This window comes from Panthera onca, chromosome X (genome assembly GCF_046562875.1).
Source record: "Panthera onca isolate mPanOnc1 chromosome X, mPanOnc1 haplotype 2, whole genome shotgun sequence".
Taxonomy (NCBI): Eukaryota; Metazoa; Chordata; class Mammalia; order Carnivora; family Felidae; genus Panthera; species Panthera onca.
This window is the reverse complement of record NC_138357.1, coordinates 103,626,317-103,652,883: the sequence shown is the minus strand read 5'-3', so window position 1 is coordinate 103,652,883 and position 26,567 is coordinate 103,626,317. Positions and strand designations below refer to the sequence as shown.

The window sequence follows — 26,567 nt, the reverse complement described above, 5'->3', positions numbered from 1 at the left end:
CAAAGCACCAGGATTCAGTGTCTGATAAGAGCCCGCTTCCGGGTTTATGTGTCCTTTCACTGAAACCTCACATGGTAAGAGGGACGAGGGAGCTCTCCGGGAACTTTTATAAGGGCCCCAGTCCCATTGATGGGGGCTCTGCTCTCATGAGCTAATCACTTCCCAAAGGCCCTATCTCCCAACGCCATCACATTGGGGATTAGGTTTCAATATACGAATCTGGGGGGACAGAAACATTCAGTCTATAGCGGTAAATAAGCCACTAGGTATGGATGTAAAAAGAAAAAAAAACTAAGGAGAGTAACACTGCACAGCCCTGGGGGAGAATCTTATTGAAGCCTGCTTTTTAAGAGAATTTTCACACTTTTAGTTATATAAAGTCAAACCAAAATATTTACATGAAGGAGTAAACCCTCGTTTCAAAATTCTTTCTTATTTTGGGGTGACTGGGTAGCTCAGTTAAGTGTCCGACTCTTCATCTTGGCTCAGGTCACGATCTCACGGTTCGTCTGCCCCTTCCCCACTTGCTCGCTCGCTCGCTCTCTCAAAATAAATAAATAAATAAATAAATAAATAAACAAACAAACTGAAAAAATTATTTAGCAACAGGATTCTTTCCAATCCTGTGGCTTATACTGTTTTATGAAGAATTTTATAAGGCTGGCACCAACATTGTCCAAATGTATCCATTGTTTATTTGTTTCACTTTATAGCGTTTTAGGTATTTGCTTCCACATATTTATATGCTAAACGTATCACAGTTTACCTAGCAACTGCCGCAGGGTGGTTTTGCACATACTTTCCAATTTTGACTGGAGTTCTATTAGCCAAGTATAAAACATAGCTTTCTTTCCCCCCACTCTGTCAACGAAGACCTATTTAAATTGATTTATTTTTACTAATTAAGTATAGCTAAGATGACACCTCACAGTTGCTCTAATTCACAAAATTTGAAATTCTTCTGGACGCTTAACTTTTGAATAACATTTGATAGGTTTCTTCTTACATAACCATACATTCGTATTCTTTAACCACGCTTCCAGTAGGAAGTAGCTGTTGCCTTTATTAACCCATATCTCTCTTGCATACATATTTTTGGGCTGAAATTTCTGTTCATACACGTCAGTTACCGGTATCTTTCTCATCCAGTTGTTTTCATTTTAGCACTCACTGTTGTGGGAAAACATTGCCTTTCTTATTATATCTGTACATTGTAAATTATTAAATCTGTAAATCAGCTTGTGAAATACATTCCTTATTATATCGCCTTCCCAAACAAGAGCATGTGTATTTCTTGTGGTCAGGATTCTCATTTCTGCTCTTAAAGGTACCCAATCCTATTTTACAGGTTACAGATGACCCTCGTCAGATGCGTACCTAAACAGTTAACGTTTTTATTATCCCCTACATTTCTGAAGCATGGATCATGCAGACTTTGTTTTCACCACACCGTCACTTAACATTTTGTTGTTTACGCAGCACTTTCCTATCCATTATCTCATTTGAGCCTCACACCAACCCCTGTCGGGCAGGTCAAGTTCCAAACTTGTGACTCCAGAGATGAACACATGGAAGAAGTTAGCCCAAGGTCACTGAGCCAATAACTGCTGAAAATAAGTCTCAAGCTTCAATCTAGACCCGTCTCAACTTCGGTTTTGGATCGCCTAAGAAAACAGTGAAATACTAAGTGTTTTCTTTGTTACTATTACTCCTTCCTGAAAGTTCCTTTAGATCAACAAAAACTCATGAAGGCTCACGTGGTACAAGAAAAAGCGCAAAAATCCTGGTACTGTCATTTGTTACGGCTGTAACTGTACCGTTTGTGCTGATAAGCAAGGCTTCAGCTCTTTGAGCTTTGTTTTCTTATCTGTGAAACCAGAACCCCCCCCCCCCCTTCACGTCCACTCTGCAAGGTTTCAAAGATAAAATGGCATCATATATATGAAAATCCCAGTGAAAGGTAATCCCAGGCAAAATCACGAATTTTCTCTGTATCACAATGTTTAATGCAGACAATGAGCGATCTCCAAGATTTCTTCCAACACAAACATTCCATCGTCCCAGGCTGTTCATTAGGGGAACAATTCACATGTAATTTAAGTTACAGTATTCTTACTTGCCAATTGCACTTTCCATCTTTTACTGAGGGTGGCAGTGCTTGTCTCTGTAGACACCAGAATTTTTGGAGTTACAACGATCGTGTTAGATTTCACAAAACCCTTATTACGTCTGCTACGTGTTGTATTTGGCATGTGTATATTTTTAAGTGGAAACACAGCGAATATGTTAGAATATAGTAATATCCTCTTTTTCTTTTTTTTTTTTTAAGGTGCGTCATGGGGGTGTCACGTGCCCTGAGGTTAGGATTCCTGTCAGGTGATTTCTGCCACTCCAAGCCAATTCTTTACACTTGAATGTTACGACATCTTTGTTGGCTGTCATCACTTCATCCATGTCAGTTCTTTAAGTAGGTTAGAGGCCATTCTGCACATAGACATCCCTTTTTTGTCGCCCATGTGAATGGCAGCATGAACCTTTAAAAGTAGAGTCTATGGGAAGGGATTAAGGCGCTGATCTACCCAGTGGACACTGAATCTTGTATGCTTTTGTAAGTAGAGTTAGTCTTGGGCAAAAATTGTGAAGGTTTATGTGATTTACCCTCCAGCTCCTATCTTTTCTCCTAGATCCTCTCCTTGACCTTTTGCCCAGATCTCTCCTACCAGGAGGAGCCAGATCTGAGAAGCAAAATTTAGAGGAAAGAGCACAGCTTTGGCATCAAAAAAAAAAAAAACCTCTGTCATCATCCTTACTCTGATACTTTGAGTTTGATTGACCCCAGATTACCTGGTTTCCTCACTTATAAACAGGGATGAATGATAACTTATTGACGGCTGCCAGAAGATAAAACAAATAGGAAAGTATTTCTGTAATTATACATTTAGGTTGTTAATAGACCAAGATCTCCACATGAGTATTTTATGTATTGCTCCTTACAGCAGTTTGTGAATCACCCCGGGACCTTTGCACATACTGCTGCCTGTGCCAGAATGACTTCTGCCTTTTACCTTGAGGATTCTGATTCTAGAAGGCTGGTTAAAATAACCCTCTTAGAGGCTCCAATAGCGCTTATGCTTACTTCCCTTCAGTCTTTACCACACGTTGCAATTCCCATTTACCTGTCTGCATTTCCCTAGACCAACTAGAGTCTTTTGGGAGCAGAGACTTTGAGGCCATGCATTTTTATAGGTGCAGATAAAATGTAAGACATCCGATAGTTAACTAATACACAGGGAAGAGGAGGGAAAGAATGGATTAAACAAGTATAGGGGAAATGATAATACCAGGCAGACTATGAGATGTACTGTGCGAGGTGAAGTGGGACCAGGTCGTATTTGCTTAAGGAATCCACTTCATGGAAGAAGACAAACTGGAGATGGACTTTGAAGGATGAGAATAATTTGATAGGCAAATATAGAAGAGCCAGCCTCCTAGAGGGTGGGAACAGCACAAAGGCACGGAATAGGGGAAAGAGCAGGATGCGTTTGGGGAACAAAAGGCACGCTCACTGGGGAAAAAAAAAGCACACTCATTGGCAAGGGGTAGGGTGCAGATGCGGAAGTTGCGGGGGTGCAGCTGGAAAGGTAAATAGGAGCTTACTCTGAAGTCAGAGATGAGGAAGTTTAACGAGTTCCCACTGCTGCTTGGCCCTCGTCCATTTCTTCCCCTAAGTGCTCAGAGCAAGCTCCTCCTCCATTTCTCCTACCACTTACAGTCAGGCCACAGCCCCCTCTCCGCCATCAGGAGCGAGCTTGCTTCCGGAGCCCCTTCTGGGGCTCTATCAGAGTAAAGCCCTGCCAATGAGTTCCTCTCATTGCCTCTTCCTTCTACCTTCAGTTTTACACCTGCTGGCTCTTTTGACTCGGTCACCCTGATTTAAACAATCAGGATCTACGCTGTGGACATCAGTCTGCCCTGAATTTTATTTTTTGAAATGGTTACGTGATTTTTACATGAACCATACATGAGAAATAAACACGTAAAGTGAAGCATGATGAATTGCCAACGGAGTTCAGACAAGGGGGATGGTTGTGTTGGCCGCAGAAAGCGGTGGGTTCATTAACAACATAAAAGACGTCGGGTGTTGGCCGGGATGCAGAGAAGGGGGGACCCTCTTGCCCTGTTGGTGGGAATGCAAACTGGTGCAGCCGCTCTGGAAAACAGTATGGAATTTCCACCAAAAAAAAAAAAAACAAAAAAAAAAAAACCTAGAAATAGAACTACCCTACGATTCTGCAGTTGCCCTGTTAGGTATTTACCCAAAGGATGCAAAAATACAGATTCAAGGGGGTACATGCATCCCAATGTTTATAGCAGCAGCATCAACAAACTATGAAGAGAGCCCAAATGTCCATGACTGGTGAATGGATGAAGAATTTTTATGGAATATGTTTACAACGGAATCTATATACAATGGAATACACACACACACACACACACACACACACACATTCATCCATCAAAAAGAATAAAATCTTGCCATTTGCAATGACATGGCTGGAACTAGAATGTATTATGCTAAGTGAATTAAGTCAGTCAGAGAAAGACAGATACCATATGATTTCACCCATATGTGGAGTTTAAGAAACACAACAGGCGAACATGGGAACGAGGAGAGAAGGAAACAAACCACAAGAGACTCTTAAGGATAAAGAACAAACTGAGGGTTGGTGGAGGGAGGTGGGGTGGGGGGATGAGCTAGATGGCTGATGGGGCCTGAAGAGGGCACCTGTGGTGATGAGCACCGAGTGCTGTATGTAAGTGATGAAGCCCTGAATTCTCCTCCTGAGACCAACATTGCGCTGTATGTTGGCTAACTAAAATTAAAAAATAAAATAAAATAAAATAAATAAAAAGGAAGCAGTGGGTTTACAAGACAAAAAAGCAGTGTGAGCCAACAGGATCGATCCATGGTTTTGTTTTGTTTCGTTTTTCTTGCCCTGCCCTGAGGACCTTAAGTAACCTTGCCTCTCTGACCCCTGCCAAGCCTGACCAAAGCAGACCTTCTGGGGCCTAAAGTAGTTTTGTCCAATTAGCCTCAGGCCAGTGCTTACTGTCATGCTAACAAACCTTGCCTCTGAGCCCTTCGACGTTGGCCAGACATACGGCTGTGTATCTCTATTGCTTTCTTTGATGTGCACAGCAGCTTGTTCATTCCAGGGAGTACAGCTCCTCCCTGAACAACCTGGCTGGCCCTCGCCACTATAGGGCCATGTCATAGCCTAGAGATTGCCCCTGTGGCACCAGACTGGGTCTTCTGGAATAACAGTTTTGATCCAGAGCAAGCCAATACCCACCATCTCTCTTTAAACTGCCATTTTGACTGCTGACAATCTTAGAGGCCATTCTTAGAGATAAGTTAGCTCCTTTCGCCCTTGGACTCCTCTCTTCCAGCTCTTCACCATCTGGTGGCGGCACGAGAAGGGAACAGTATACTAGGTTTCATTGCTGGCCCCCGTTTCCACCCCTACCGGCAAGCAGACACTTGTCATCGTCTCATCGTGGGTGGAGTGGATTTCCCTGCCGCTTGACTTTGGGCTCGGCCGTGTAACTTGTTTCGGTGAAATGATATCTGGATGGAAGCGCCACTGGGACCATTTTGAGCCTGGGCCTTAATAGGCCTTGCACGTTTCCATTTGTTCTCTTGCACGTATAACATCACCACAAGATGAACATGCCTAAGAATGGGCCACACGGACCGAGAAAAAGAAGGACGTTCACGGAGCCGAACCACCCTATCCAACACAAAACCTGAAGTGAGAAAAAGGGCCACCCTAAGTGCCCCAGTCTGCAGCAGTGACATCCAGCAGAGCCCAGCCTCAATCAGTAGACCTTCAGCCAAACAGCAGACGCGCAAAGTCTTCTTGCCTACGCTGTCACTTGTCACCACCGCTGATCAGATCTGGGTGACCACTTGAGGGATTGCACGTGGAAACAAATTGTAATCGGTAAGGGTCGGAGTCAGGAAGATTTGGAACCTGAGGTGCCATTTGGAACCCCATATAACTTGATAAAGCGACAGAGAAAGCCGGTCTTGAGAGCGAAGTAGGAAAACGGAGCACATGTTCAAGGAGCTTCAGAGAAGAGTCCCAGAAAGAGAAAATAACAGAAGGGTGATTAGGGTGAGCTCAGTTCCCACAGGCTCTCAGCACCCCTGGACTTGAGGCCTGGTTGGGTTGCAGGTCTTGTGTCTGAGGCATTGTCAATTGCGTCATCAAAACCATCTCTTACTTCCCACTCAGCGTGTGCACGTGTGCACACGCCCGCACACGTATGCACACCGAGAGTTTTATTTTTTTAGCTTAAATGGATTTTGCTCCTTGCAAGTAAAGAACTGGTTATGCCCTCCCATGATAGAAAACCGAACTGACTGCCTGTGGGACTGTGTATCATGTAGCTTTTGCCGTATAAGAAAGCATCTTGAAGTTTCAGAGTGTAGAACACTCTGAAACTTCAAGGGGCACCTGGGTGGCTCAGTCGGTTGAGTGTCTGACTCTTGATTTCAGCTCAGGTCATGATCCCAGGTCATGGGATCGAGCCTCACGTTGGACCCCACGCGGAGCACGGAGCCTGCTTAAGATTCTCTCTCCCTCTCCCTCTGCCCCTCTTCCCTGCTCACGCCTGCGTGCGTGCGCTCTCTCTCGCTCTCTCTCTCCCTAAAAGAAAAAAAAAGTGTAGAACAGCAATATTTTGCTCTCAATTTTGTGGATTGTGATGGCTGGGATATCTGGGACATCTGTGATGGTACTTCTGGTCTTATCCGGCTGGGCTGAGGCTGGGTGTTCTAGGATGGTCTCACACATCTAGAAGAAGCCAAAGAGCAGTAACCCAAATGAGGAAGCTCATTTTAAGTCTCTGCTCATGTCATCGTTACTAGTGGCCCTTAGCCAAAACAAATCACTTGGTAGAGTGTAGACTCAGGGTGATGGAGACTGAGCAAGGGCTTAGACACAGGGAGGAGTGAACACTTCGGAAGTCTTTATTGCAACAACATAGCAAAAGTACAATGGACAGGGATGCAGAAAGGAATACTGCCAAGAACGGCCTGTGTGCGAGGGCCAAAGGCCAGGAGGGTGGTATTTTCAAGGGAATGAGTCTAAGAAAACCTCCAGTTTGCTATAGCTTGACCTGTGTGCCTTTGGAAGAGTACAAGATTTTATTTATTTTTTTAACGTGTATTTTTGAGAGACAACAAGCGAGCATGAGCAGGGGAGGTGCGGTGAGAGAAGGGGACAGAAGAGCTGAAGCAGGCTCGGAGCTGACAGCAGCAAGCCTGACACAGAGGCTTGAACTCGTGACCGTGAGAGCATGACCTGAGCTGAAGTCAGATGCACAACTGACTGAGCCACCCAGGAGCCCCAAGAGTCCAAGATTTTAACTCAGTGACTTGTTATTCTACCGTCACGGAAACACTCGTCTAAATAGTTAAAATATACAATAAGCATCTGTAGTATTTCACTCTTGCTGGAATGCCTAACCTTCCTTCCCTCCTTGAGAAAAGAAGCATTTCGGTAGAATTAACAGGGGGCAAATATCAGAAGCTTGAAAATAAAGTGTTTGTCCTGAATATAATTTACATAACAAGCTCCCTTGTACTTGACGGCAGAGAAGGCTCCCAAATAATGAACATGTTTATGAGGGGGGGACTCTTCTGTTGCAAACACTTCCCTGGGGGTACCACCGAAAGCACCAAGCCATTACTTGAAATGGAGCGCGTCCCTCTGAGTATCATAACCACATAGCTGCGAATCATAAGTTAAAAGTGATCATTCTATTCCCTATTCCTGAACACATATGCCAGTCTGGGCATCCATATCTGTGAGGTTGGCAGACCAGGGACCTGCAAAGGTCAAAGCACTATGTGCTGTCGCCTGTGGAATATGCAGCCATCCCAAAGTGTCTAGCCATAGGGACTAGATCACAGCAAGTTCTCTTGAATAGGCAGAGCTGAAGGGAGTTGATATACGCCATCAGGAAGAGGGAGTCATCAAAGGAGAGCCAGAGAAATTTACACTTTCCTCATTATGCAAATGCTAATTTACAAATATAAGATCATTCTCCTTTAACCTTGTTCCTCTTGCCGTGTTGCCTAACTGCAAACCAACAATTGTGACATCACCATCATTTCCAGGCAGAAGATGCAAACTACAAAGAGAAAATTTCCATTTGTAGACTGCAGTGTTATTAACCAACGATCAGGGGAAAAGCTATGAAGGGAGGTGGAGAAGTTAAGGCATCCTGTCTTTGAAAATCTAAGTACAGAGTATATGCAAATTTCCTGAAGAGCAGGAATTCGGGGACCAACTGTTTTTATTTTATCTTTTTAAAGATTTTATTTCTTTTTTTTTTTTTTTTTTAATTTTTTTTTTCAACGTTTTTTATTTATTTTTGGGACAGAGAGAGACAGAGCATGAACGGGGGAGGGGCAGAGAGAGAGGGAGACACAGAATCGGAAACAGGCTCCAGGCTCCGAGCCATCAGCCCAGAGCCTGACGCGGGGCTCGAACTCACGGACCGCGAGATCGTGACCTGGCTGAAGTCGGACGCTTAACCGACTGTGCCACCCAGGCGCCCCTAAAGATTTTATTTCTAAGTAATCTGCACACCGGACGCGGGGCTCATACTCACAGCCCCAGGATCACAAGTCACGTGCTCTACCGACTGAGCCAGCCAGGCAGCCCCTTTCTAAGAAGGAAAAAACCTTCTGGTCTCCATAAGTTAGTCATTTCATGTGTGCCGATATTTCACACAATTTTAAAATAACCTTTTAAAACTCTGTAAGCTTATTTAAATTACAAATACAAAGAACTGTAATGAAGTATATGTTATCAGAAGCAAGGAAATAGGCCAACACAAGCAATGCGGTCAAAAGTAAAGAAGGGCAAGATCGAAATGGCAATGGGAGGGAAGCAGGTGATTTCTCAACCAAGGTAAAGAATGCCCAGTAATGTGGAGTCAGCCAAGGGAGAGGAATAGAGGACAGAACCATTCAAACACGCTGAAACTATCTCTCCAGGCTTTAAAAATAGACTTAATTCTTTAGAGCAGTTTTAGGTTCACAGGAAAGCTGAGCAGAAAGAACAGAGATTTCCTGTATCCCCCCCCCCCCGTCGGCCCCCATATCCCCAGCCTCCCCCATTATTAACATCCCCACCGGAGTAGTACATTTGTCACAACAGATGAACCTACATTGACACATCATCACCCCGAGGCCATAGTTCACATTAGGGTTCACTCTTAGTGTTTACATTCTATGGGTTGAGGCGAATGCATAATGGCATGTATCCACCATTACAGTATCATACAGAGTAGTTTCATTGCACGAAAAGTCCTCTATTCACCTGTTCATCCCTAACACTCCCCCCGCCCCCTGCACACACCCCCAGCAACCCCTGGCAAGGGCTGATCTTCTTGCTGTCTCCAAAGTTTTGCCTTTGCCAAAATGTCCTTTAGTTGGAATCATGCTACCTGTAGCCTTTGCAAATTAGCTTCTTTCACTTAGTACTATGCACTTAAGTTTCCTCCAGGTCTTTCTGTGGTTTGATAGCTCATTTCCTTTTAGCACTGAATAATAGTCCATTGTCTGGATGTACTACAGTTTATTTATCCATTCACCTACTGAAAGACCTCTTGTTTGCTTCCAAGTTTGGCGGTTATGAATAGAGCCGCTATAAGCATCTGCTGCAGGTTTTATGTGGACACAAGTTCTCAGCTCCTTTGGATAAATACCAAGGAGCACGACCGCTGGATCATAGGGTAAGAGTGTGTTTGGTTTTGTAGGAAACTTCCACACTGTGGCACGAAGTGCCTGTTGCATTCTGCGTGCCCAGCAGCAGTGGATGAGAGCTCCCGTGGCTCCGCATCCTTGCCAGCGTTTGGCGTTTCTCTCTAGTTTTTAATTCCTCATTCTCTAACAGACATGGATGATAGAGATAGAGACCTAGGTCTCCACAATTGACATACCACCTCACATCCGTCACAATGGGAAACAACACACGTTGGCAAGGGTGCAGCGAAAGGGGAACCCTCTTGCCTTGTTGGTGCGAATGCAAACTGGTGCAGCCACTCTGGAAAACAGTATGGAGGTTCCTCGAAGAGTTACAAATAGAATGATCCAGGGGCACCTGGGTGGCTCAGTCGGTTGAGCATCCGACTTCGGCTTGGGTCATGATCTCACAGCTTGTGAGTTCGAGCTCCGCGTCAGGCTCTGTGCTGACAGCCTGCTTCGGATTCGGTGTCTCCGCCTCTCTCTGCCCCTCCCCCCACTTGCACCCTGTCTCTCTGTCTCTCTCTCAAAAATAAGTCAACACTAAAATTTTTTTTTAAAAAAGTAGAAAGATCCAGCAGTTGCACTGCTAGGTGTTTACCCAAACCATATAAAAATACAGATTCGAAGGGATAGATGTCCCCCACTGTTTATAGCCGCATTATCAACAATAGGTAAACTATGGATATAGCCCAAATGTCTGTCAACTGATGAATGGATAAAGAAGATGTCGTGGGTACACAATGGAATATTACTCAGCCATCAAGAAAAATGAAATCTTGGGGCGCCTGGGTGGCGCAGTCGGTTAAGCGTCCGACTTCAGCCAGGTCACGATCTCGCGGTCCGTGAGTTCGAGCCCCGCGTCGGGCTCTGGGCTGATGGCTCGGAGCCCGGAGCCTGTTTCCGATTCTGTGTCTCCCTCTCTCTCTGCCCCTCCCCCGTTCATGCTCTGTCTCTCTCTGTCCCAAAAAAAAATAAAACAAAAAACGTTGAAAAAAAAAAAAAAAAAAAAAAGAAAAATGAAATCTTGCCATTTGCAATGACGGTGAATGAAGCTAAAGTGTATGATGCTAAGCGAAATAAGCCAGTGAGAGAAAGACAACTACCGTATGATTTCGCTCAGATGTGGAATTTAAGAAACAAAACAGATGACCGTATGGGAAGGGGGGAAAAAAGAAAGAGGGAAGCAAACCCTCTCCTAACGATAGAGAACAAACTGAGGGTTGATGGAGGGAGGGAGGTGGGGGGAATGGGCTAAATGGGTGATGGGTACTAAGGAGGGCACTTGTTGTGTTGAGCCCTGGGTGTTATATGTAGGTGATGAGTCACTAAATTCTACTCCTGAAACCAATATTACACTATGTGTTACCTAACTACAATTTAAAAATTGGGGGGGGGGGGTGGGAATTGAAATTAAAACAAGATCTAGATTTTATGTACAGTGGTGAGAAATGGGGCCTTGGGAGGATAGACTACAAAAAGTACCGTAGAAAACTCTGGAAAAAGGCCACATGGGCACCCGTGTTGGGTGTAGAGCTTACTTTAAAAAATAAAATTAACAAGACCACAGCTTTTTTTCCCCCAGTGATGGCTTGCTTAATTATTTATATATGTAATGTGTATATATTTACAGTATCTTTGGGAAAAGAGCACTGTTTATTCATTGTCGGTTGGCTTATACTCAGTTCTTTTCTTCATCGATAGCAATACATTCATAAGATACACATGTGCACCTCACCACTTGCTGACCAATTTCATACATTTCATACATGTAAGTGACGTTGGACAAGTAACCCAGATTCTTGCCTTTATTTTCTTCAGCTCTAATAAATGGAGATGAGCTAGGTGATCTGAAAAGTTCTTCTGAGTCCTTTAAGAAATTACATTCATATGTTCCTTCCCAAATAAGAAGTGCCCCCAAAGATGTGTGGTATTAATGAAATGTTTGCAAAGGAAGGAGAGTTTCCCCTTTAAAAAGGTAATGAATGGCGGCACCTGGGTGGCTCAGTCAGTTAAGTGTCCACTCTTTTTTTTTTTTTTTTTTTTTTTTTTAAAGTTTATTTATTTTTGAGACAGAGAGAGACAGAGCATGGACGGGGGAGGGGCAGAGAGAGAGGGAGACACAGAATGGGAAGCAGGCTCCAGGCTCTGAGCCATCAGCCCAGAGCCCGACGCGGGGCTCGAACTCACGGACCGTGAGATCGTGACCTGAGCTGAAGTCGGACGCTTAACCGACTGAGCCACCCAGGCGCCCCAAGTGTCCACTCTTGATTTCAGCTCAGGTCACGATCTCATGGTTCATGAGTTTGAGCCCCGTGTAGGGCTCTGTGCTGGCAACGCAGAGCCTGCTTGGGATACTCTCTCTCTCCCTCTCTCTCTGGGCCTTCCCTGCTCACTCTCTCTCTCTCTCTCAAAGTAAATAAAGTTTAAAAAACACAATGAATGTACCTGAATTCAGATCATTGTTCCCTTTTACTCACATGCCATTTACTGAATGATGAAAGATATAATGTCTCCCCAAATTTTTCCTAATCAAGTTTCAATATGAAGCCCAAACAGGCAAACTGTAAAGTTACCTTTTCTTTTCAAAAGTGTGCTTTCTAAAAAGGAATCAGCAAATGTACGATTATAATCCATGGAGATCAGTGAATTCCCTTCATTCAACATGCCTTGTGCCTTCTGTGTGGCTTCTCAGGGAAGGCGCTAAATAAATTTTCTTTTTCTTTAATGATACGACTGTAAATGCAGCCCTTGAGAAGGCAGTGCCCCGTGATGATGAGTGCGACACATAATTTATAATCATGAACATAATTAAACATGATTGTGAACATAATTGGGGGTACTTTGGCTTCATTTTTGTGGGTCCTCAGGGCATTGTGGGTATAATCCCTGCCTCAGAACGTTCTCAGGAACAGCGGGACAAACTGAAACACCTGTCGACTTGCATCCGTGGCAGGTTTTCCAAACATGTTTGGCAAATGAGAACATTTGTGGATATTCATGTGGTGATCGTTCCAAAAGACCCAGTGTCTGGGCTGTAACCACATATGACCAAACGCTAAATTCTGTGAGGAATGGAGATCACACCAACATGTACTCGTTGTGTCATCCCCCTGTTGCTGCACGACAAACGACTCCAAAACCAAGCGTCTCCAAACAATAACCATTTATTATGTGCCACGATTCTGTGTACTATCTGCGCTCGGCTGGGTGGTTTCCCTCCTCCGGGCGATATTGACCAAGGTCATTCATTCACCTGGGTCGCTCGTTCAGCGGCTGCAAACAGATGGGAGCTCTCCTGGGGCCGAAATGGAAACATCCAAGACGGTTTCATTCACACTTCCGGAAGTTGGCGTTGGTCAGCGAGAGTGCGGAGTTTCTCATCTGCTAGCCGGTTAGACTGGCTTTCTTAAAGCATGGCAGCTGGGTTCCAAGGAGGAAGGGCTCACTTTTGTACATCACCTATCAAGTCTCCGCACCACGTTTGCTGATGGCCATGCAAGTCACACGGCCCAAGCCCAGTCTCCTCCGCCCTTGTGAAGGAATAGAAGTGGCCTGTGCCTGGGTGGATGAGAGTAGCGCAGGTAGAGACGGGAATTGCTACAAGGAGATGGAAATGTGTGTAAGATAACGGGTGCGTTTTGTCTGCTTATCAAAGGAAATGTCGCCGTTTTATAACAACGGTACTCATATGGGAAGCCTTTGACACAATGCATTCCAAAGAGCGAGTTTATATTTTGAAGTGGTGTTTACAGCTGAGACTTTGTGTGCAGTGCCCTCCTTGTGACAGCTGTATGCCTTTTTGTATCTGGCGGCAAAGCCTGCAGTCAAACTTGAAAACAATAAAAGACATGCGGGAGGGTACAGCCCGGTTGACATTATTACCAGAAGGTATGATTCCGTTGATTGATTAATTCATTCCTTCACTCGCTCAGCAGTTGCTTATAGAACACCCAGCCCCTAGTGCTAAAATAATGATCAGGACAAAACCCGAGGCATCAAGGAGCCTCGCTTGTTGCATTCCGAGGGGGTGGGGAGGGAGAAAGTAGCAGGAACCTGCGTCTGGAACAAGTGCCCTAGGCGACAGACTGATAACTGAGAATGTCTGCCTAAAGCCTTTCTCCACCAGTATTCTTTTTTAATGTTTATTTATTTATTTATTTATTTTAAGAGAGAGAGAGAGAGAGAGAGAGAGAGAGCGGAGGAGGGTCACAGAGAGAGGAAGAGAGAGAATCCCAAGCAGGTTCCACGTTGCCAGCGAGAGCCTGATATGGGGTTTGAAATCATGACCGGAGCCAACATCAAGAGTCGGATGCTCAACCGACTGAGCCACCCAGACGCCCCTACCGGTATGCTGAGTGGATTATTTGTTAACAAAGAACTAATATTTGGGAGAAAAAGTCACTAACACAAGTCAAAAGATTCTCTTACCACAGTTTCGCCAAGTTCTAGAAAAATAGACATTCCAGCATATTCATGGTCCATTGGCCAGCATCACCTGGGAGGGTGTTAGAAATGCAAATTATCAGACCTCACCTACTAAACCAGAAACTCTGGGATTGGGGCCCAGCATCCTGGGTTTTAACAAGTCCTGTAGGTGGTTCTGATATAGGTAGAGTTTGAGAATCGTTGCCATATCCTAATTCTATTACACTTGCAACACTGCAGAGAGTGATGCATAATTTTTAGGTCGCTACACCTGGATTATTAACATGCACGTGAGTGGATTCTCCAGTTTGCATGGGGGGTGAGGAAGCGTCCTAATTTGGCTTTTTTAAATCAACTGTATTTAAGTTCTTAATCTGTCTTTAACTCCCTCTGCTATCTTGGGCAAATCACTTCTTATATCTGCCTAAGTCATCCCAGTCCCATAAAATAAAGGAATGCCTGACCTATTTACTGTAATCCTTTCCTTCAGTAACTTTCCATGTTATCTTTTCCATGTCCATGTCGGTCCCTATCCCAGTCATCGTTCGAATAGCAAGAAGAGATTAAGGAGCTAGCTTTCCAAGTAGACTAGAAAAAATACGGCAAATATGAGAAGGCCAAGAAACATGACTGGATCCTCCTCCCCCCCCCCCCCACAAAAGAATCTCTACGGCAATGTAGTCTTTCTGCTTACATAAATTCTGTGTAAATTAACAGGAAACACCAGAGGGGGAATAATTGAAACCCCAAGAGTCTCTCCAAATGGGAGTTGACGTTGATTTCTTGCCCTACCGGCCCAAAATCATCACGATGAACTTGAGAAAACTCAAGCTACTTAAATCATTCGCTTGTAGAGTGGTTTCACACATCATGCCATCCAGGTCAATGACATTTTCCCTGTTTGACCGATGAGCAAGAGGAAGCCAGGGGGGAAAATTAGTTATTCCAGGTCAGGAAGATCAAGTGTTGAATGGCAAGGCCAAGATCAGACCAAGGAGCTCCTTAGCTGTCCAATCCAGTGTTTCTCCCACTGCTTTACTTTCAGGTCTGGAATGGGTCACGGGGAGCTCGAGGTGGACCAGCATCCTACCTTCTTCGTTTTTATCTATTTTCCTGGCTGCCCTTCCCTCAGACGGCCACAAAAGGGCAGTGGGTTTGATGTCAGGAGACGGAAATTCTAGTTCCGGTTCTGCCACAGAAGGCGGGCGAGTCTCAGACGCGTCACTTCACGCTCCCCGGAACACACGTGCCCCGTTGTTATTTCCAACTCTGCCTCAGGGATAGTATGGAAAATGAAAGCAGACTATCTCTTGGTTAGTTTGTACCTTTGAATAAATGTGAGTTTTCAGACTGCAGCCAGGGCTTGAAGGGATGAGAAAGAGCAGAGAAATGGGGGTCATTCCAGTTGGATACGACGAAACAGGACTAGGAGGCTCAGAGTAAATATTTAGGGTGTGGAGATTAGATACACTGAGCTAGAGTCTTCTGTTTAAGACTCTTCCCTTTGACTTTCCCTGAACTCCAAGAGGGAGCTTAGAAGTGTGTGACCCTGTCCTGTGAGAATCTGAGGGTCAAGACTGTGAAAGTTAGAACGATGTCAGTCACTTTTTTTTTTTAATGTTTATTTCTTTTTGAGAGGGAGAAAGAGAACGTGTGAGCGGGAGAGGGGCAGAGAGAAAAGGGGACAGATGACCCGAAATGGGTTCCGTACTGACAGCAAAGAGCCCGATGTGCGGCTCGGAACTCACGAACCATGGGACCGTGACCTGAGCCAAAGTTGGCCACTTAACCAACTGAGCCACCCAGGTGCCCCGGTCACTTTTTTTTTTTTTTTAATGGATTGATATGGTAGGTTTGGTGGCTTCCTTTTTACTGCCTTCCAGAATCAAGGAGATCCTTATCTATATCATTTAATTAATGCCTTTCATGGTATTCAGAGGCCAGTTAGCCTACTTCCTTTACATTCGCCTGAATGCCTGTCTGTGTCTTCTTCCAGGAAATTCAGAAATACTGATTCATCTGCCCTCTTCTCCTAAGCAGGCCAGTTTATCAGTAGTTATCAAGTCCAGCATTTCTATAAGCAGGCATCACATAGAACACCAGAGTGATGTCTACACAGAGTACAGGACAATTTCCTTCCAGAGCAAACGTGGTTAAACTACACACACAGAGATGGATAAGAGAGTGTGTTGTAGAGTAAGGGCCAGAGGGGGAAAAAAATAGAAATGATGTTCCAGAACACCGAGAGATTAGGGAAAAGGATGGAAAGAAATGAGAGGGTGACAATAGAGTGCCTTTGAAATTGATAGCCTAGTGGTTTGCATAATTACCCTGGTGATTTTCAATCAGCGTCTTTTAAAAAGTGTAGAATTGTATAAAGTTTCTGGACGGAAGAGACTCAGTTTTGAAGCTCCATTTTGCTTTCCAGCTAAGGAACTGTCCAACGGGACAAGAGGTGACAATTCTTTTACAAGCAATTGCTCATAAAATTTCAACAGAGTAAGTGGCATTCGGAATATATGAGGGCAGTAAAGTTAACTACTTTTTTGTAGTTTTGTTTCATCGCACTAATAATCAAAACAATAGTAATCAGAAGCGACTCCACCGGTCAGCACCCGAATAGCAGGGTTTTTTTTCTCTTCTTTATCTAAATCATGTAATGACCTCTTGCTTCTTTCCTATAAAAGCCTCTTGCTTTCCCCACATAAGCATGACACTCTTCTCAGTCCTCTGGAATCTGTGTGCCCGAATCGCAATTCTGAGATCACAAACGAAGGCCTTTCTTCTTTTTCAGTTTTGCCTCCTTTTCTCAGTCAACATAAATGGTATCAGAACAGCAGGGGATCTGAAGCGATGTACCATTCTGATTCTGGGACTGCTGTTGGATTCGAACATGGTACCTGCCTAAGCAGGCGGTTCGGGGTTCTGCCGGTGAGTCCTCTCAGTTCTGAACCTCACGATTATCATAATTTTTTTTCAGTAATCTCTCCACCCAACATGGGGCTCTAACTTGACTGAGCGAGCCACGAATGCCCTAACCTCCCTCTTTTCAGTTGACGCTTAGGCCCAGGTTTTGGGTGTCTGTCTTACCTATGTGGGCTTTTGTCTGTCTGTCTGTCTGAACTACAGAGTTACTCTCATCTGTCCGGTGCATACTCAGCGGGGCCTTTGGTTTGGAAAATTGCTGCTGGAGAGCAGCCCCTGACTGGAACCCCAGCTGGGTGTCTGTTATAGGTCCATTTTGTGTAAGTTTCTGTCTTGTGGGATCACTGTGACTTGTCATTACAGTGGCCACTCGGGGATCTTTGGAGATTCCAAAATTAGTTTATTTGCGGGCACAACTGGAAAAAGAAAAAACCAAGCAGCTTGAGTAGAAGCATAGTTCCCTTCGTATTTGGAGGCCTCTGACCAATCAAATGATTCTAAACCTGCTTCCTCAGGAACGAAATTACCTAAACTTTCTAAAGCTGACTCTGACCTCTCTCAGCGAGGATCTAAGCTCAAGGAGCTTCTGAGAAACGCTACACCCATTGCTTGTCTTCCACCTTCTCCCTCCTGCTCTCCCCCTGGTGATCCTAGTTGCACAGAACTTCCCTTCTCTAATATCAACCCGGAGGTTCCTCTAGACCCTCCAGCGATCTGAACTCCTTCTAAACTTAAACCCAATGAAGGACGCTCTAAGACTTTATCAGTCATTTATACTCCGTGGACCAAGGCACGACCATGAACTACTTACTGCCAAGGACTTTCCCCATGCCCTTGAAGACCCTCTTCAAGGATTTGCTAGGGGATTCGCTTTAGTTATTCAGACCCGTAAACCTGGTAATTCTGACCTTTATCAACTTCTACGCATGCTTGTAAATGAAGGTCACGTAAGGGAATGAATGGGAAAAGCAGGCCGGACAGAGCCTGTTGATTTTGCTAAGTGAAAAGCTGTAGGTAAAACAGAAGCTTTTAAGCTAGCTGAAGATTTACATAAAACTGCGCCTCAGGGTTTCCAAAAGACTATAGATTGGAGAAACAAAGCAACGATGTAATCAGTGGCCAAACGAATCTGGTTTTTAATTATTATGATAGATTAGAGAAAAACTTGTAAACAATACTTTGGTATTGACAAAATTAATCGTGAAAACCCATTTTTTTAACTTTTTTTTTTTTAATTTAACTCCAACTTTGTTACCTGTGAGACAGCATTGGCTCCAACAGCCTACGAGCACTTTCCCCTCGAAGGGCACAAACAGCAGGGGAACTAATACTCATATGACCGAAAAGCGCAGCTCCCAGGACAAAAGGGGATCTTCCCGTTAATTCTACCCAATACTTCAGGGGAAGTAGATGTTACTGGGAATGAGGTGAGATGAGCTCTCTCTCTCTCTCTCTCTCTCTCTCTCTTTTTTTTTTTTTAGTACAGCTGACACACAATGTTACATGAGTTTACATGAGTAAACCAGTGATTCAACAGGTTTATACGTTATGCTATGCTCATCACAAGTGTAGCTACCCTGTGTCACGAGACAACACTCTTATAACACCACGGACTGTATTCCCTGTGCTGTGCCTTTTATTCCCATGACTTATTCATTCCATAACTGGAAGCCTGTATCTCCCACTCCCTTTCCCCCTCTAGACGTGGGAACAACACTGTCAGTTTTAAACCCCACCCACCTGCCTCCCCGCCTTCCCCAGAGTACCGAACACTACAAGCTGTGGGAGTGTCTAATATCCCATGACAGTTTTAAAATTTTTACCCGTTTCTTTTCAGCTGGGGCCCTTACAGCACTCATCAATTCCTTCTGGTCCCTACAGACCCCATTCACCTGTTAGACCTCAATTTTTGGGGGAGGTATCAGCACACATCTCTTTCCCTCAAAAGAGGGAAATATTTTTGGAAATAGTGGCACAGCACATAGAAAATTTAACTTAGCTTCTGGGTAGTCAAACTTCTTTAAGACTGAAGGAGACTGAAAGGGTTCAGAGCAAGTCTCCCCGGAGTGTGCCACTTTGGCATTTTGAGCTGAAGGCCATTGAGACCCTGTCGCTCAGGAGAAATAGCCACTATCTTCCTGCTTGACTCGTTTTGTCTGCCTTGCTGTGGCATGCAGGTTGTCATTTCTTTCTTTCGGCTATCTTTGGGAGTGACTCTAGATCTTGGGAAGGTAGTATCTTTGCACCCTCTTTGGGGACTCGTCTTACATCCAAAGCATAAAACTCAAAACTGGCAAGAATTTATTTTACAGTGGCCCTGTAGTCCAAAGTTGGCCAGATTGGAAGCTGATATTCAGCACCTGATAAGAATTTTTTTTAAGGCCTCTCCCCTAAGTTAAAATTAGAACTATGTACCCAGAGGGAAAGAAGCAAACTGAGGATGATGTAGTCAGATGGGTGGATCAACCTAGAATGTCATTTAAATTGCAACCCAGTTCCTTGAAGGATTAAAAGCAACTGCCCTTATCTTACAAATCTTTGCAAAACCAGAAATAAAGGCCTAGAAACAACTGAAAATCCTTCAACCTCCCCTTTTCACCAATCCCAAACATCCACTATTTATCTCAAAAGTCTCATAACCGTCTCTGGGAACTCATGTGTAGATCATCCTCTATTCCTAAAACTTGGGGTTGGGGAGAAGTTTTTTAAAGTTACAAATGGCTGTAGAAGCACCCTTGCCCCAAATCTAGCCCACAGCTTCCATAAGGTTACTGGGCAAGGATAAATACCAATGGTAATTGTCTTCCCCACAAATATTTAGTGGCAAAAGTTTTAGCTATCTGAGCACATAACCTTAACTAATTCCATCTCCCAGAAAAAGTTTGCATTCAGTTGCTCTTTTCTAAACTAGTGAATTCTGAATTATCCTACTTTCAGCCTCACGGCTAAAAAAATTCTTACTTTTTTTAAAAAGATTTTATTTTCAAGCAATCTCTCCGCTCAGTGTGGGCTCAAACTCTTGACCCCAAGATAAGAGTCGTACGGTCTTCCTACTGGGCCAGCCAGGTGCCCCTCATGGCTAAAAACTTTACAACAATAACTATAAGGTTTCCATTTGTGTCCGTCTTTATGTTCCAATGTGTTATAGATGTGTAGTATTTTCTACCTCTGAATGGTATTGCCGAAATTAATTTATAAAAGAGCTCTGTTTAATTGGCTTAAAGAAAATGAGTGCTCGTATAAATTAAATTCTCAGACAATAGAAATGAACCCAAATATATTTCAAGTTCATGTGATCTAAGATTAATCTTTAATATATAAAAGCTCATTGAAGTTGGTTGGCTTAATTAAAACAGGCATGTTTTTAGAGTTGTCAGCAGTAAATATAAAACTATTATTCTCCCTAGGTTTGCTAAAAGTCAAATTAGCTCATGTTATCTCTGTTACAGACTTGGTCAGCAAGAAATGTAACTTAAAGGTGATGGTTAGCTGTTTAGTGTGTTGTGAAATTTTCCTGACTAATCTAAACATATTTATTAAGAACAAGTGAATTAAATTGATGTAAGTAAAATACAAGTTTGTAAATGAACTTTTCAGCAATATTTATGTCTACTTAAATAGTTTCCCCAAATCCTTTTTGGATTTGTTAAATTAAGTTACATAATGGGTAGTCTTGAAATATCCAGATCATTTCCAAATAAGATGAAATCCTGAAACATTAACTACTGAACATAAGCTTATTTACTTTTGACTTCCTATTACAGAGAAACTAAAGATATTTGGGTCTATTGCTAAATATGTTTTGTGCCATACTGAGAAGTTTACTATAAGAAGGCATTTGTTTCTAAAAATTATGAAATGTGTTCATAAAGTTGCCAGCCTAAAGAATGCTGATATAGGGGCGCCTGGCTGGCTCAGTCAGTGGAGTATGCAACTCTGGGTCTTGGGGTTGTGCATCTGAGCCCCGTGTTGGGGTTAGAGATTGCTTAAAAATAAAAAAAAAATTTTAAAAAAAGAATGCTAGTATAACAGTTCACAACTGCTTACTTCTTAGTTTTCATTAGAAATAGGTAAACTGGGGTGCCTGGCTGGATCATTTGGTGGAGTATATGACTTGTGATCTCAGGGTCGTGAGTTTGAGCCCCATGTCGGGTGTAGAGATTACTTAAAAAAAAAAAAAAAAAAAAGTCTCTAAAAGTTAAGAATTTTGCTAAATATGATTTAAGCTACTAGAAATAATAAGAAAACATCTCCACATGCCAGTAAAATAGGATGTCATGTGTTTTGGTAGGAAAGGATATTAGAAATGGAGATGTGGTTTTTTTGAGGGAAAAGGAAGAACTTTTGACCTAAGGCAAGGCCGGTTATTTAAAGAGGGAAATCAGGCAAAATCTGAATGTAGGAATGAACGTCATAGAAAGTTTGTGAAAAAAGGAATCTTTGAAAAAAAGTCTATGCAGGGTCAGAACTATGATTGGAATGGGTGAGTTTTAATGTCAAAGGTATAATGGTACAAGATTAGAACTGGTTTTGTCTCACTGTTAAAACACCAAAGTTTTCTTAAATTATTGGTCTACTCTTAATATAAAATTATAAACAAAGGTTTTTCTTTGTCTTTAATGTAATCCAGGTAAGAAAATCAAAGTTTCTGTTTTGTCTTTATCAGGTCTTTAATTACTTAAGGACACTGAATTTTCCCAGTATTAAAAGAGCTAACTTTCGCTAACGACTGACTTTGTAATCCTCTATATTTGTCTTTAGGATCTCATCGTCGCCTGGGATGACAGGTAAGTATTAAATCTTATAATGATCTGGGATCCTCTTTAGTTATGTGCTTTAAATTTAAAACCTTCTGATATTTTTCACAAACTTCCCCAAACTCAAATTCTAAATGAAGTCTCTTTGACTAATTAGGCTTATTTATCTGGTATATTATATTACCAAAGGAATTGTCAAATTACCAAAGCATTGTCAGGTACTAAGTGAGGATAAACCATCTTACGTTACATTGTATGGGTGAATTGCTATTCATGTAACTGTTCTGGAAATAATATGAAATTCCTAAAGTTTTAATATGTCCTGGTACAGTGTTATTGCTTGTAATTCTAATTATTAACGTGTTGTGTGTCACAGAAATAACCAAACTTCCTTTTCAATTGTATCATAATGAGCTCCCGAGATCAGACGAGATCGGGTGCGCTCAGGGTGCTATGGCCGTAGACCATAATGAGCTCCCAACAGATCTTTAACTGTGGCCATTTTGAGTCTTCTTGTCATTTACAGTTATTGTTTTATTCTTGATGGTCTTGCACATGTGTTTCAGCTTCAAGGAGATTCATGGAAAGGACTTTTGACAAATACAGGTTTCTGATAACCTTAAGATCACAAAACTGAACTGGATAAGAATTTCTGCATCTATTGGGAAATCTGGATTCAAAAAAAACAAGAATTAATAACACGGGCCTGAATAAACTGAGGAAACTGGTTTTCTAATGTTTTCTCTTCCAGATTTAAAGAAATGTTCTCTCTTAGGCTATCTATGACTTACAGAAATTTGGTAAACTATTCCTTTGTAAACAGATCTGAAACATTTATCTTTTTCTCCCTACCTGATCCTTCCAGAATTTAGAAACTCTCAGTGAGTATTCCTATTTTCATGGCAATTATAGCTATTTGTATAAATTTAATAAGAATCCGTTCTCCTTCTAACAGGACAGCATTGGAAACACTGGTTGTATTACCAACGCTTTGACTGGAATGTCGTATTTCAGAGACATGCATAGACTCAGATATGACCAGACAGCCTGAAGGATCTAAGGCTGACTTTCTGGAGCCAATGAAGCCCCTTGGAAAAATCATCCTGACACTTTGCTTACAGGGTTCCCAGCAGCCTTACCAGATAAGGATGGAAGGTCGCTTCCTGGCAGGCACAGGAACCTCAGGCTATTTGGGGGGACTTCAAAAAGGGAGGAATTCACCCAAATCCTTAGCTATTAATTACACAGAAGTCTGATGGCAAGTATTTGGCTTGGTTCCTTAGCTTGGAGAGGCTGTTGAAAGTTCAATCTAAAATGTCTTACGAAAAGTTCCAGCAAAGCAGATTTAAATGAACCTATATAATCAATCACTATTCTTGCTACACTTTTGAAAATAATCAGGCCAACGTGCTGAAATTGGACTTATTTTGCAAATTAGTATTCCTTTGGCCATCTTTGGTGGAAATGATGGTGATTTTAGAGAGTGTTAAAAAATAAAATCCAACTGAAATAATCTGAAGATTTAATGGACTTTATTAAATGCTTCCCGAGTCAGGCAGTATCCCATCTAGCAAGTAGAGGGAAGCTTTGAGAAACTGTACAAAATGGCAAGTGTTTATAGGAAGGAGGGTGGGGCCAGAAAGTTATTAGTAAATGAAAAGGATTGTTCCCGAAAGGTCACTTTCCCTTAGTGGGGGAGAAGAAGAGGGGTCTTACTTATCATGTAGATTATTCATCTTCCTTTGGGGGATAGAGAGGCCCCATAGGACAGACTCAGTGGGCTGATCTGGAAAATTCCTGACTGACCAGTTAAGATTACATTTCTGGGAGCGGTTGAAACTGCAGTTAAATTAGGTATTAAGCCCCAGTTTGGGAACTCGGCCTAAGCAACACCATTTGGGGCCTGTGGTTTTCTTTTGAAAAAGAGAAAAAAATTGTATTCCCATAACACACACGTGTGGATGTTAGATTCTAGTCCTGATCGTCTGACAGTTTGTTGTTTCCCTGCAAAACTGGGCCGTATCCTGAATTCTGGTTTCCTCAAATATCTGGCTGTGACTCTCCAAACCAAGGTTTCCAATTTTCTTTCATTCTTTTGACTTGGAATGGCTGAGAACTAAAACCGCCATTTTTCCCGAAGCCGTGCAAACTGAAGCTAGACAACTTGAGATAAACTTCAGAGGAACTGCCACGACAGCCCACGTTCAGACGGTCTTCGTGCCTGTTGCTTTATATGGGCCTCTCAGAAAGATCACCAGAGATACTCAGACTGCAAACCAGGAAAATCTGTCAGATCGCCACCGCCTGCTCTCACTCCCTCTGAAGATGCTTTGAGCCTGACATCTAGAAATCTTCTCACTGGCCACACTCGGGACGCAGACACTGGGTTTATAATACGCTCCAACCATTAACCTTTGTGTTTCTTTTGTTTCCGTAGAGATGCCTCTTATTAATTACCTGACTGCTTGCACAATATGGGCCTAATTTGGGGAACCCCCTCGAAGACCACTTCCTGAAACGAGACACAAGTGTTTAACTGAAGTGACTTATTTTCTTTTTTTTAATAGTTATTTATTTATTTATTTATTGAGAGGGAGCATGAGTGGGGGAGGGGCAGAGACAGAGGGGGAGAGGGAGAGAATCCCAAGAAGGCTCCTCACTGTTAACGCTGAGCCATAGGTGGGGCTCAGACTCACAAACTGTGATATCATGACCTGAGCTGAGATTGAGAGTGGACGCTTAACTCACTGAGCCACCCAGGCGCCCCTGAACTGACATTTTCTTTTTTTTTTTTTAATTTTTTTAATTTTTATTTTTTTTAACGTTTATTTTTGAGATAGAGAGAGACAGAGCATGAACGGGGGAGGGGCAGAGAGAGAGGGAGACACAGAATCGGAAGCAGGCTCCAGGCTCTGAGCCATCAGCCCAGAGCCCGACGCGGGGCTCGAACTCACGGACCGCGAGATCGTGACCTGAGCCGAAGTCGGACGCCCAACCGACTGAGCCACCCAGGCGCCCCTGACATTTTCAAGAGTAGGGCTGGTTCATGAGATTTGGAACAGACCTCTTACTTAAGGTCCAGAACAGAACATTTAAACTGGCTACCAGGGAATAGTATTGATCTGTGACAATTTTCCAAAAAAAAAAAAAAAATCTTGGATCAAAAGGGAACTGTGGAATTGTGTAAAATTTCTGGCCATAAGGTTCTCCATTTTGCAGCTGCATTTTTCTTCCCAATGAACTCTTGAACTAGGCCAGAAGCAGCAACTGTTTTACAGGCAGTTGATTGTAAAGTTTAAAGAGAGCAACTGACAGATCATATGAGGACAGCAAAGTGAATTAATACATACCAGGGACAGTTTTATTTGATAGCAGCAATAAAATAATCAATAAGATAGTAATGAGAAGTGGCTCCACCAGTCAGCACCAAAGTAGGTTTTTTTTCTTTTACTTAAGTCATGTAATCACCCCTTCTTTCTTTCCCGTGAAAACCCCTTGCTTTCCCCACATGAGCAAGACCCTTTTCTGAGTCCTCCAGAACCTGCACCGAAACTGCAATTCTGAGGACCCCCCCCCAAAAAAAAGGCCTTTGTTCTTTCAGTTTTGCCTCCTTTACTCAATTGATAAAATGATCAGCAATAGAATAAAGCAATACAGAATGCGTAGCACGGAAGGATAAATTGTTTCGGAAACATTTTTCAATAATGTAAATATACAGAAAATATATTTATGTGTATCTATATGTATTACATAGAAAATAAATTTATGCACATGCGCACGCACACACCTGGAGTCGTAAACTATTTCTCACGGTGGGTCTTCATTCAAAGTTTGAAAAGCTCCTGAAACGTGCGGAACTCTCCTGGCAAGGTAAATTCAAGGTCAAATCAAAGAGCCCCTTTGCTCTCCCTTTGCAATGTAGAGCAGTTAATGGAGGGAGAGGAAATGGCGTGAGAGGGAGGGGACACCAGAGTGAGGTCAAGCGAGGAGCAAGGGCGGTTCGGGACAGGGAGTTGCCGGATGCCAGATTGTCAATTGAGGGACCCGAGGTCGATTCTGCGCTCTTGCCTTACATGCTAAACCGAAAGAACTTCCGCGTTCCTTGTCCCTGAAAAGCGGCCGAAGATGAGGGATTAGCCGTGCTCCCGGGGGCCACGCTACGTGGGGCCAGTTCCCTGCAGGGAATTCTTATCCAGGGCAAGGAGAGGGGAGGTGGGCGGGGCGTGGGAAGCGCGGGAAGGCCCGGCCGGGTCGGCCTGAACAGCGACTCACGCCGCGCTCTGCACAGCCCACCAGGGGAACAAGCAGTCCTGTCCTCTGGGACCTTTCGCGGGGGGAAGCCCCTAAGCGCGGCGTGGGGGTTGTGCCCTTTCCACGGGCCGGTGGCGCTCCCCGCCAAAGGGCAGCGCCGGCCTCCGCCCCCGGCCCTGCGGCAGGCCGGCTCGGCCGCCGGGCCGCAGGAGCCCACGTGATCCACGGCGCGGGCCACAGCCTCCGCCGCGCCCAGGCCCCGCCTCCCTGACGTCTCACCGCCCTCTGACTGTCGGAACGTTCCGCCTCTTTCCGCGTTCGCTAATTGGCTGGCCCGGCGGGCCGCGCCCCCCCCCCGCCACGCCCCCGGAGTCATGGGGAAC

At 43.6% G+C, this 26,567-nt stretch overlaps 1 long non-coding RNA gene across 3 annotated transcripts; it reads right to left on the bottom strand.

Moving 5' to 3' along the window:
• Positions 1–5,468: 5,468 nt before the first annotated feature.
• On the bottom strand, positions 5,469–26,399 carry LOC145714375 (uncharacterized). 3 transcript variants are annotated; one of them, XR_014136860.1, is made up of 5 exons: positions 25,721–26,399; positions 14,946–15,520; positions 14,716–14,839; positions 14,255–14,321; positions 12,975–13,655 (listed from the first exon to the last, which is right to left on the bottom strand). It is a non-coding gene; the product is annotated as an uncharacterized LOC145714375 (long non-coding RNA). The 3 variants fall into 3 exon arrangements; XR_014136861.1 differs by lacking the exons at positions 12,975–13,655; positions 14,946–15,520 and adding an exon at positions 5,469–6,860 and having other exon boundaries at positions 25,721–26,397; XR_014136859.1 differs by lacking the exon at positions 14,946–15,520 and having other exon boundaries at positions 25,721–26,397.
• Between the last annotated feature and the right edge of the window lie 168 nt (positions 26,400–26,567).